General features: G+C 48.2%; 1 long non-coding RNA gene across 1 annotated transcript in view; it reads right to left on the reverse strand.

Moving 5' to 3' along the window:
• Nucleotides 1-13,007, reverse strand: part of LOC144770067 (uncharacterized) — a 304,509-nt gene that overhangs the window by 260,198 nt on the left and 31,304 nt on the right. Inside the window, exon 2 of the long non-coding RNA XR_013598785.1 lies at nt 10,844-11,024. This is a non-coding gene — a long non-coding RNA (uncharacterized LOC144770067). The remainder of the gene's footprint in view (nt 1-10,843; nt 11,025-13,007) is intronic.

Below are 13,007 nucleotides of genomic sequence, written 5' to 3' on the forward strand. Positions count from 1 at the left end.
CCCCCCTGCACTTTCGTTTTCCTCTTCTTTTCCAAGCCACCCTTTAACACCCCTACTAGTTGTTGATTGCCCTCTGTTTCCTCTTGCTTTTCATTCTTTCCTTTCAGATTCCTTCTGCCCCGTGCCCTCCGTCCTGCCCCCTCGTCCATTCTAATCTCTTTTACTGCCCGCTCCCTCTTCCTTCCGCCGCTTGCTCACACAGTTTCCCCTTTTCGGCGACTCACCCTTTATTTCTTCCTTTTCACCCCCCACCCTCCTCAGTATTCCCAGCCGTCGCATACTTCATTTCCTTAGGGTTCCATTCTTGGCTGATGTCCCCCCTCCCATCCAGTGTCCCCCTTTTCACCAAGCGCTGCCCTCCACCTGCCTTCTCTGCTCCTCCCACTTGTGCCCCCATGCACCGTGGGTCCCACCTTCTTTCCCTGCCTTTAGTCAACACTGAAACACGTCCCTCATAAGCCATACATTTAAACCGACACTGTTTTATTAATACCGTACATCTCAGCTTGCCAGGGACATGACGCGTTTTATTAATTCATCCACAGTACAATGCGGAAAGTAAATGTCTGATTTTCAAAATAATTTATATCTGCGCACTTTGGACGCGTCAATATGAATTACAAAGCAACACAATATTTTGAACAGAGACGTGGGGGTTGTGGGCTGGAGATAGAACAGGACATTTTCTTGTTATGAATACATTTCAACAGAGGGCTAAAGAAGTGTCAATCACGGGTCCTAATGTCACCAACGCTACCCCAGCACTACTGGCCTTTACGAGTTGCTGGCTTGGAATATAATCATCAGATATTACATTTGTAGGTAGTTTTTCAAACTGTATACGTCTACGGTAGCTCGGCATCTGGGGTAACAGCGTCACAAAGGGAGTAAAGTGCGGTTTCTGGCGTTCACTCAAGAAGGAAACAAAAATCATGTGCATCTATCTTAGTAATATACATAGCTGCAGAGCTCCGTGAGCGACTGGTTGAGGCCAGAAATGTTGCAATGTTTACGGTGCTCAGAGCGTGCCCAGTCACCATGGCACTGGCCGCCGCGGCTCCTGGGTGTCCTGATATAGAAGGCTGCAGGAAGTTTACTTTTCCAACATCAGACTGCAGCGCTGGGTCCTGACAGTAGTTCACACGCAGGTTTGGTGCCCACAGCGCCAAGAAATAACTCCCATCATTGTCGTCCGGGGCACGATTGGTGTTTACACCGAGCCTGCACTTCAGGCCGGCAGCCGTATTTGAAGTTTTTTGTTGTGTCCCTTGGGAATTCGCCCGAGATGCTTCTATGGTGTCCCTTCTCTGGTGAAATCTTACCCTCAGAGATGTCTTAAGTATTCCACTCTAGTGAAACCCTACTTAGAGTATTGTGTCTCCTTTAAGTGAGGGATCATCTGCAGTATTGTGTCACTTCGTAATCAGATGCTGCCTCTTGGTTTACCTGTAAGTTCACTGTAGTTACACCCGTTTTACAGTTGTGACTCATAAGAGCTGGACTCTGCTGTCGAGGGACACCCTAAGTGCACCCTCCATGCAAGAGCGACTACTCTTCGTTCTACCCTGGCAGCATAATCCATGGGCAGGTAACAGGCCTTTTTTTAACTGTATACACACAGGCTACTGCAAAGAATACGCAACCACAGGTATCTCCGGATCCTTTGCCTTCATGACTTCTCGGATAGTCACAGAGAGGTTCAGAGCATGTGTGGGGTGGGAGACGGGGGTGGATGGACAGGTTTCACATGAGCCTGGATGGACGAATGGTGAAGCCCATTGGATGTCGAAGATGGTCGTTGGTTTGTATCTTTCATCAGTGTGAAGCCTTCACATGCACTTTTATCCCTATGAAAGATTATCTCTGTAGGTGGGGGAGGTATCCAGCTAGGCTTGTTTGAGGTGGCCACAGCTTCATTGTCAATGTAAGGTCCCTTTTCTTCCAATGCCGTCGCTAGAAGTGATATGTTTCCCCAGTAGCGGCCGGTGGTGGGAGTGCTGCGGGGCGGGGGAAAAGCAGGGTGGGGGGTAGTAAACTATGGCATACGGCTGAACAGAGGGCACCACAGCACTCCCAACACGAGCCACTACTGACGTTATCTGCTTTCCATCTGCAACAACGTGCAGTTGGGACTGGGCTTTCTTATTTTAGATTCCTGCTGGGCACATAACAAATGAACAAATGAAATAATAATTTCTGGTGCTCTTCTCCTCCTCTCTGGTGCTCTCCCCCTCCCCTCTGGCGCTCTTCTCCTCCTCTCTGGCGCTCTTCTCCTCCTCTCTGGCGCTCTTCTCCTCCTCTCTGGCGCTCTTCTCCTCCTCTCTGGTGCTCTTCTCCTCCTCTCTGGTGCTCTCCCCCTCCCCTCTGGCGCTCTTCTCCTCCCCTCTGGCGCTCTTCTCCTCCTCTCTGGCGCTCTTCTCCTCCCCTCTGGCGCTCTTCTCCTCCTCTCTGGTGCTCTTCTCCTCCTCTCTGATGCTCTTCTCCTCCTGTCTGGCGCTCTTCTCCTCCCCTCTGGCTATCTCCTCCTCCCCTCTGGCGCTCTTCTCCTCCTCTCTGGCGCTCTTCTCCTCCTCTCTGGCGCTCTTCTCCTCCCCTATGGTGCTCTCCCCCTCCCCTCTGGTGCTCTTCTCCTCCCCTCTGGCGCTCTTCTCCTCCTCTCTGGCGCTCTTCTCCTCCTCTCTGGCGCTCTTCTCCTCCTCTCTGGCGCTCTTCTCCTCCCCTATGGTGCTCTCCCCCTCCCCTCTGGTGCTCTTCTCCTCCTCTCTGGTGCTCTTCTCCTCCTCTCTGGTGCTCTCCCCCTCCCCTCTGGCGCTCTTCTCCTCCTCTCTGGCGCTCTTCTCCTCCTCTCTGGCGCTCTTCTCCTCCTCTCTGGTGCTCTTCTCCTCCTCTCTGGCGCTCTTCTCCTCCTCTCTGGTGCTCTCCCCCTCCCCTCTGGCGCTCTTCTCCTCCTCTCTGGCGCTCTTCTCCTCCTCTCTGGCGCTCTTCTCCTCCTCTCTGGTGCTCTTCTCCTCCTCTCTGGTGCTCTCCCCCTCCCCTCTGGCGCTGTTCTCCTCCTCTCTGGTGCTCTTCTCCTCCTCTCTGGCGCTCTTCTCCTCCTCTCTGGTGCTCTTCTCCTCCTCTCTGGTGCTCTCCCCCTCCCCTCTGGCGCTCTTCTCCTCCCCTCTGGCGCTCTTCTCCTCCTCTCTGGCGCTCTTCTCCTCCTCTCTGGCGCTCTTCTCCTCCTCTCTGGTGCTCTTCTCCTCCCCTATGGTGCTCTCCCCCTCCCCTCTGGTGCTCTCCTCCTCCCCTCTGGCGCTCTCCTCCTCCCCTCTGGCGCTCTTCTCCTCCTCTCTGGCGCTCTTCTCCTCCTCTCTGGCGCTCTTCTCCTCCTCTCTGGTGCTCTTCTCCTCCTCTCTGGTGCTCTTCTCCTCCTCTCTGGCGCTCTTCTCCTCCTCTCTGGTGCTCTCCCCCTCCCCTCTGGCGCTCTTCTCCTCCCCTCTGGCGCTCTTCTCCTCCCCTCTGGCGCTCTTCTCCTCCCCTCTGGCGCTCTTCTCCTCCTCTCTGGCGCTCTTCTCCTCCTCTCTGGCGCTCTTCTCCTCCTCTCTGGCGCTCTTCTCCTCCTCTCTGGCGCTCTTCTCCTCCTCTCTGGCGCTCTTCTCCTCCTCTCTGGCGCTCTTCTCCTCCTCTCTGGTGCTCTTCTCCTCCTCTCCGGTGCTCTTCTCCTCCTCTCCGGTGCTCTTCTCCTCCTCTCCTGGGTAAGTCTCAGGGGAATCCAGTGCCAACCACTTACTATCTTCTCTTGTACCATCAGTGCCACCTCAGCACTGATATGGTAGTGCCAGGGAAGAGATTCTGTTTGTGTTTTTTGTTACTTCACATTCTTTACGTTTGGTCCAGGATGTCAGTGAGTGATCAGCACACATCTCTTGTTACTTTGGTACCCAGCCCCTCCCGCCTCATGCAACATCAAAACCCAAATCCGGATTCCTATTAGTGAGTCACTGCATGTTCCTTACTTGCTTTATATTTCGATATCAATGTAGTCTCATTGCTTGCTTTGTCTTTTTATTGTCCATTCCCTACAGTTGTTTTATGTGATGTCATCGCCCACTCATGACGGTTGTGATGTGATGTCATTGCCCACTGACTCCTTGATTTATGCGCCATTATTGCCCGATTCCTAATTGTTTTATGCGGCATCATTGCCAGTTCCACACGTACTTGCATGTTATCATTGCCCACCCTACCACACGTTTAATTTGATGTTATTGCCCCCTCGCTGCTTGTTTATATTTTATTATTTCCGACCCCTAATTGTTGTATACACTACCATTGCCTACTCCTCGTCTTTGTTTTATGAGCTGTCGGGCCCTTGGCCCAAATATAGATTGTCATTGAAAACAATGGGGTAGACCCAATAAGTCAAAGGACCTGGGTAGTAGTATATATAAAACAAGCATTTACAATGCAACGGTTTCGCCTTTGGAAAAGTTTGAGCTATTGGCATTGTAAATGACAACATTTGTATTTATGTGTTGGTTTTGAAAACAGATAAATAAATGGCATTGTCATTTACATTGCAAATAGCTTTAACGTTTCCAAAGGCGAAACCGTTGCATTGTAAATGCTTGTTTCTGTTTTGGTGAGAGAAAATAGTGAGCATTTTTGTCCAATCGCATATTTTCTCTCCTTTTGACAATGACATAACATACTTACAGGAATTCCTGAGAATGGAAAACACTAAACTATGGGTCGGTGAAGTGCTCTGGAACAGGCAGGAATAAGAAGTAAGGTCGGTTTTGAAGCACCTTGTGTTAACTAGTCAATTGTTTTAGTAGGGTTTCTTACCAGATGTGATAAGTGCGCCAAAGGCATTATAGATTGGAGCATCAGCAAGTAGAAGAAAAGAAATACTCGGCCAAAATGTGGCTAGATAAAATGCCAAATTCCGTTCAAGAAATCACACAATTCCACCCATATTTTAATAATATAGAATACCCCTATTTACTTTTGTCACTATGCAAACTTCTAGAATATGGTCGCTCTCAAGGTACTAGGAAGTTATGCGGATTTAAAACAGTAAACCAATCCTGCTTCTATAACAGTGAACCAGCATGAAATCATACCGACAAATCTCGAGTTGTGGATCACAATGGTCAGGGTGCCCAACTATAGAAATAAAAGAAGACAACTCTTCTCCTGCATGTGCACAAACATCTACTTGTCGAATAAAATTACCAGAATAATTAAACGAACTACAAATATAGAAAAAAACACAGGAGCTGTGGCTCAGCTGTGAATAGGCGAACAGGCACATCGTGGCATCACTTATCCTGCATATATCTGCCCAGATCACAGCAATCTGACATGCTCCTCCTTGAGCTGTAGGAGCTGCAGATTCTCACACTGCAAACATTTCATCAGGAGAACAACTATAAAATTATTACTTAAAGTGCAGCAATTTAGTCAATTTGGTGGCAGGCATGTACATTCTTCCATTAATAAAAACCTCTCTGTGCCAGTCTCCTAGTTAAATGCATAGCTGCCAAGGTTTCAGATTGCTTATGTGTGTCATTTTCATATTTTCAGTGTAATTATGAGTGACATTCAACGACTATGAGTGACACTTTCTTGTGAGGAAAATCAAGCAATGAAGACAAGGGAAACATATTTTTACACCTATTTGAGCAACAAGAAACTCTACGAAGATCTTAGCGTGAACTCGACCTGAAGGTACTGGAGCGCTTTACATGAGCACCAGTTACATTACACAAGATCACAAACATTTTTGGTTATTTGGGCACAGAGAAATTAAGTGATCTGCCCAGAATTTACCCAGTTCCAAAGTCTGTATCTCTGGTCGTTGCACCACATCCTCTCGAATTACTCCTGCTGCGCAGAGAATGGGAATCTTCAACCGCTGGAAGACAAGTGTCCTGGACCCTGCACTCCTGCATAAGAATGTAAGAATGTTCTTTTATGTGCACCTGCCATCCTGTGGATCAGTTTGCACCATGACTTTGTCATCCTGATCCCAGGCAAGATATCCTCATCTGCAAAAAGGACGTTAGTGTAATAAGCAAGGAAAATAATGCCTGCTGTAGGGCCAATGTGGGTGTGCAAAGCAGCCCAAGGAAGCAAGAGGGCTGAGTAGGAAGGTCCACTAATGAACATCAACGCAAAGCACAGCCTACGTAAGAATCCCAGAGCCTGCTACATGCAAGCAACGTGCTTCATCTACAGTAAATACCATGCTTTTGGTACAACCTATTACACTTCCCACGTTGGTATTTCGAATAAATATGTACAGAAGACTAAAACCGAAGAGGGAGCTAAACTATCTCCAGAATTATATATGGATTAAGGTTATTTTCTTCTGAACGGATATGGGGTGGGATAATGCACAAAGAGCACTATCATGAATAAAACGGGTTCGTGCAATGGTTTCCGAAGGGGTTTTAAGCACAAGCTTTTAGTTGATAGAGGGGTAAACCCATCTCGCAGCACTGGGTGCAGAGGAACAGCCAAGTATTTCAAGCTCAGCGCCCTCGTTGTGGACTCCGCTCGAGGAATTTTGTGGTGGGTTGTCAGAGCATTATAGACTCACACTGCCTTGACAACAATCAGTTCACCCTCATCGAGCCCGAGGAGCACACCAGTCTTCGAGTAGGCACAGCTAAAGGAGTGGGACAGACACGGTCACTCAGAAAGGAGCCAGGGAGCTCTGCCCACTGCTGAAAGATGTACAGCAGGCAAATTCTGTGCTGGGCACTTGCACTCACAGTAACACTCTGAGCCAATGGACAACCGGAAAGCTTTCTCTAAGCCAATCTTAAGCAGCTATAGAGTATCCAAAGTCCAATAGCCAGTTACGCACAGTGAGAAGTTCTCAACTCAAACAACCCCATGACAATACCTAATTCAACCAATCCATGGCTTCCAGAGAGAGACAGCATATTAGTTTTGAAGCACCATGCCACCGTGGAAATAACTTCTTGTTAGCCAAGCTGCTAGCGCGCTCACCATAGCAACGAGTTGGACGGCAGCCAAGTAAAAACATTGATTGGAGCAAAGAGCATAGAAAACAGCTAGAAAGTGCTCCTGGGATCCTTTATTATTCATCCTGGGGTGCCTATCAACCCATGTTCTCAAAGGACCAGTATTCGTAACTAATGCATTTTAGTGCATTTATGCGTAAACCACCACTAAAATGCGTTAGTCTAACCCCTAATGCGTGGTACTTGGCAAGGATGAAAGTGGCATACACAACGGACTGAAAAATCTTAACTGATGGACCTTGAAATGGCAGCTTTTGTAAATAAAAAGATGTCGCTTCGTGGACTGGTAAATTAATTCATCCTCCTTCACTCTGGCAATACGTGTTTTGATTTACAGACTGCCACTTCAAAACGTCCATCAGGTTAGTCATTCTAGTTTGTTTTTAATGTCAGTAGCTAAGCAGACTTGTGAGGGGGTGGGGTTTCAATTTAATGGAGGAAAGGTGAAGCCTGGCACCCGATTAACCAGATTACAGCACATAAATCTTTACACTGATTATAGTCCTCCTGCTCAGTGTAAAATGCATGCAGTGGATGAATACGACACCACTTGGATATGTGTGATAATCATAAGAGACTACTGGTCAGACGGGCACTATAAGTGGTGCAACCACCGCTCACCCTTAGATTCACAGGAAAACCGCAACACGTGGATCGTTCTCTTACGCAGTTTGCAGTGTTTTGAATCAGAAAATATTCTAACGTGCACTTTCCATTGATGCGTTTGGAGAAACAGTACTAGCCATACACCCATTTCCTGAGTAGGAGTTTCTCGCAGCAGGCGGTAATTGTTTTAAACTGTCTTTATTGAATACAATTATTAGTGGGGGGGAAAAGGTGACATCGGTTATCTGGGGAAAATGGAAACAAGAAAGCAGTAAGTTGTCGAGGCTTTATAAATCGAGAAAAGCAGTGAAAGTTTCACTATGGGTACAGTTCTGCATTCTCAGAAGTGCTGGAAACAACTCCTCCCTGGAAAGATGTGCCTTCAATAGTAAACAGCAAAATGCCGTCAGTCACTCTTCACGGCACTTCATAATATAAACAGTTGTTCTGTAGGCGGAGTGAAATATGAATGACACTCGCAAGACAGACAGTGGCTGAAGGGGGCTGACCACTTGCTCATTGTATGCTCTCCTATTGGCTAATTCAAAATAAGAATGATAATCCAATTGAACAATGGCTATAGGAGTGCGACTCAAAACCCCCCTGTATACATAACGTTATTTTAAGTGTTTGTCCCCAATCCTGAGAGGGTGTTGGACAGTTAATGGTGCCAAATCAAGCCTAAAAATGCTTGAAACGTATGCCTTGAAGTTAAACCAGAAAGGGAATATCCAACAACTCTCTGCAAGCGACACATTCTCTTTAAATGCATGCCTCACAAATTCACCTTCAGTAGTAACTGACAACACTGAAATGTATCATTTATTTATTTATTTATTTGTCAAAAGGGGCGTGTTTCAAATGGTATAAAACAATACTATACGCTTGCATGTTGTACATTTTCAATTACCTTATTTGTTGCTTGTTATAAATGCCAGGGCTCAGCATAGCTACCACTGGGCCCATGTCCTATGCAACACCTTCATCCGTTCCCAGCATTTATCCAATAGTACTTCACATTCTGGGCAGGTAGTGTTTTTTATTTGGGCGGGCCAAGGGCGCATTCGGGTGGGCCACTGCGGGCCCAATTTGTCGCTTCTGGAGGTAGCCAACAAGCCCTGATTACATCATATGTACTTGCAAACAGGCAGCATGATACAACGGATTGCTTCTGTGTGTACACAGAGCATGTGGAGAGTTATTTGAAAGTAAGACCAAGGTTTGGACCCAACTGCAATCCCTAGAATTCCGGCTGGCCCGGCAGTACGAGCAATGTCTGGACCTAACTGCAAACCATCGAATTCCAGCAGGCCAGGCTTCAACACAAGTACTTGAATGCTAAGCATATTATAAAGCTTTCAAGATTAAGGAAGTCCCTATTACTAAACAAAAGCATTGGCACCAGTGCCCCTCATCGCTCCAAAGCACCTCCCCCACATGACCTCCTCCTCGGATTCCATCATTGCCATCCTCCAACACTGCCCTTCATCTCTCCGTAGTCATTTCCCCTCATGACCTCCTCCTCAGACTCCCTCCCTACCACCCTCGACCAGTGCCCCTTCATCGCTCCATAGCCCCTGCCCATGACCTCCTCCTCAGACTCCCTAATTACCTTATTTGTTGCTTGTTATAAATGCCAGGGCTCAGCATAGCTACCACTGGGCCCATGTCCTATGCAACACCTTCATCCGTTCCCAGTATTTATCCAATAGTACTTCACATTCTGGGCAGGTAGTGTTTTTTATTTGGGTGGGCCAAGGGCGCATTCGGGTGGGCCACTGCGGGCCCAATTTGTCGCTTCTGGAGGTAGTCCCTATTACTAAACAAAAGCATTGGCACCAGTGCCCCTCATCGCTCCAAAGCACCTCCCCCTCATGACCTCCTCCTCGGATTCCATCATTGCCATCCTCCAACATTGCCCTTCATCTCTCATGACCTCCTCCTCAGACTCCCTCCCTACCACCCTCGACCAGTGCCCCTTCATCGCTCCATAGCCCCTGCCCTCCTCCTCAGACTCCCTCCCTACCACCCTCCACCCTCCACCAGTGCCCCTCATCTCTCCGTAGCTCCTCCCCCCTCATACTCCCTCCCTACCACCCTACACCAAGGCACCTTATTGCTCCAAAGCCCCTCCCCCACATGGCCTCCTCCTCGCATTTCCTCACTGCCACGCTCCACCAGTGACCCTCATCGCTACAAAGCCCCTCCCCATGACCTCCTCCTCAGACTCCCTCCCTACCACCCTCCACCAGTGACCCTCAACACTCCAAAGCCCCTCCCCCATGACCTCCTCCTCAGACTCCCTCACAAATAACCTCCACCCGTACCCGTGCCCCTCATCTCTCCGTAGCTCCACCCCCATGAACTCCTCCTCAGATTTCCTCATTGCCACCCTCCACCAGTGCCCCTCAGCGCTCCATAGCCTCTCCCCCCATGATGTCCCTCTCGGATTCCCTCGTAGCCACCCTCCAACAGCGCCTATCATCTCTCAGTAGCCCCTCTCTTGTATGCATGTTATTTGTTGTCTAGCGCTACTCGTAGTGTAGGGTGTCACAGTACTTTACATCACGCACACATTATGCAGAGACAATGAATCATACAAGTATGTAAACCAGCCTCTAGGGAATGTCACATAAGCTAATGAGGATTACCAGGTGTAGGAATCACATGTCATCCATACTGCTGGGCAATATGTTTTACTAAGGTTAGGTCTGGAGAAGCACAAACACAGGATTTAAAGCATACCCCAGTGGTTGGGGGTTGGCTTTACTGACTAGAATGTTTAATGCCCAAACAAACTCTTTATTGCAACTTTAGAATTACGAAAGACTGGGAAATGTGAACTAACTAGCAATAGAAAAAAAAAATCTAATTGTTCTATGCTAGGATTGTAACTTCTGAACTGCAAGTAATCAAAGGATCTCTGTGACAAAGGCAGTAACCCACTGAGCTATCCACGTTAACAACAGTTGTTCTGCATTTAAAAAACTACAAACAGACAAAAGATTGCTCTCCAGCAGGATAATTAATCCCCAGAGTTGTCTGGACATTTTAATAATTGTCGTGCCTCCTTGGCTGAACAAGTCATGATAATGATACTAACGATTTAAACAAACTATTTAAATAAAATATAAACAGCACACAAAGTATGTCTTGCTCACAGATGAAAAAAACGCAACAATAGCCACATATTCTCTTACCTGCTCCTAACAAACTCTGTCAGAGCCCGATCAGATAAGCAGCTCAAGTGGTCAGGAAAATAAACCCGCATAAACAAACTCCTCTTCACCTGCACGAGTGGGCGGGGAAACAGCCCACCTTTCTAATAGGAAATGCAGATAGGTGATTGGGGGAGCGAGCCCAGGCCCAATCACGCAACTCCTAAAGAAAGAAGGAAAATAATGTTCAGAGAACATTTTAAATTGCAGTGGCCATTTTCGGTTGGCCTTGCTGATGTCACTGCCAGGGCCAAGGTTCATGTTTGGGTGGGCCAGGCCCACCCGGCCCACCCTCTAGGACCGGGCCCGACGTATGGCATTTAAAATGTAGAATTTCCCCAGCTCCGATGGGCTTTTACAAAAATCCAGATTTTCTGAGCTGGAGAAAATCTACATTTTATAACAAGACTGGAGGCTAACATTATTGCAAGTTTAAAGCTTTGTTAGCAAAAATCTCATCATTTGGCCAATCTACACACCTCAGAATGTCTTGCAATGCACTTTCCCGGGCATAAAAGCTTTTGAGTCAGACACACTCCTCACAGAATGTGCTCCAAACAAACAAGCTAACATCCACACCTGAATTTGTCATCACCTCCTTTACCCATCTAGCGAGAGATTGAGATGATACAGCCTTATGAGGTTGCCTAAAAGAAATAAGCAATTGATTCACACCCACAGATCCCAATTGTAATTTCCTTCTTTCATACTCTTTGACACATCACACCACACACAAGCTTACATGCTCATCAAAAAATGGATAAAATATAGATACCAAATTTGTTTTTCCCTTTTGTTTAAATAAACACTCACACCCTCTGGTGAAAAAAACCTGTTTAAAACTTCAAGGGCCCTAACACCCGATACCCTTCTTACCGAATTTAGACATAATGGCGGCCAAGAGTCTAAAGTTTGATCTGTTAACAAAGGGGATGTAAAAGGGAGACCGCGCGTGTGAATATCGCTACTATAGCACCGTGAGTGGCTTAAGTGCAGCGCTAGTCAGAACGACTGTCTACACTGATTTGGCGAATTTATTAAAGAATGATGCCTGACCCTAAGATGGCGGATTCGTAAAGTCGAGAAGCAGTATTTTTCCCCGGTGATACTAACACTGCTGATCTGAAGAATAAACTCTTGTACTGCCACTCTGCTCAAATTACCGCCGAACGCTGGACAAGGAGCCCGCTGGTTGAACGCTGCGCCTGCTGCACACCCTGGACACTGGTGTCCCCATGTCCCTCCCGTTGTGGAAGGCATGCAGCCTAGATCAGCTGGCTGGGATAAATGGGCCTGCTAGCTGGATCGTAAGACTCCCGCTATCTCCCAGATCTCTGATCTGGGGCTCCCCTCTCGCCGCTGCTGCCCTGGACCTTGCTCAGGATCCTCCAGACGCGAGGCAAAATGGCAGCTCCTACCGCGCTGCGCTGCCAAGAAGGGAGATGCGACCCTGTGGGCTTCTGGGGACTGCGTGACCTCCGATCGCTCGTGGACGTCTGAGAGCTCGTGACCTCTCTCGATTGGTTCCAGTGAGTCGGGAGCTGTATGCGGAAACCAGTGCCCAGCCGCATTGGCGCTCGATGGATGAGTCGCACTGCCTATGGAGGCGTAGGAGAGCCCCCTGTGAAGCGGGAGCCATTACCCGACTGACTCGCTTTGTCCTCCCGGTGCGGAGAAGAAGGGGCTCCTCGTACAGTGGTGGAGCCAGCAGAATCAATCCTGATCAAGCAGTGCCTGGCCTTAAAATGGCGGTGATCAGGCACCTGCATTGCAGCCTCGTGAAGGGGCGCCCGGGTAAAGGCTTTTGCTTATTGAGGGGTGGCAATGCCATTAGACACTTTTACAGAGAGTGCCTTTCTCTACCAGCTTGACTCCCTTAAATGGACCCCATTACAATGCCCTTGTCCAAAGCACTCCTACTCCCCTTGTTGGGGATGGATCTAGCACCTTTGCCCTGGAGTCTCAGAGACCCCTCTGAGAAAGTCCACAGTGACCAGGGTGTCACACATAGTGGAGGACTGGGACTGATCTCCTTACCACTGGGAGCCGTCTCCTACCCTGCCGGACGTCAGACACGGTTTCTGATGGGTTTCCTACCCCCTCCCCCACCTCTTCCCTCCTCTGAGTGTGCCTGTTACCAAAGCAC

Source organism: Lissotriton helveticus, chromosome 7 (assembly GCF_964261635.1).
Source record: "Lissotriton helveticus chromosome 7, aLisHel1.1, whole genome shotgun sequence".
In the NCBI taxonomy this organism is placed as follows: Eukaryota; Metazoa; Chordata; class Amphibia; order Caudata; family Salamandridae; genus Lissotriton; species Lissotriton helveticus.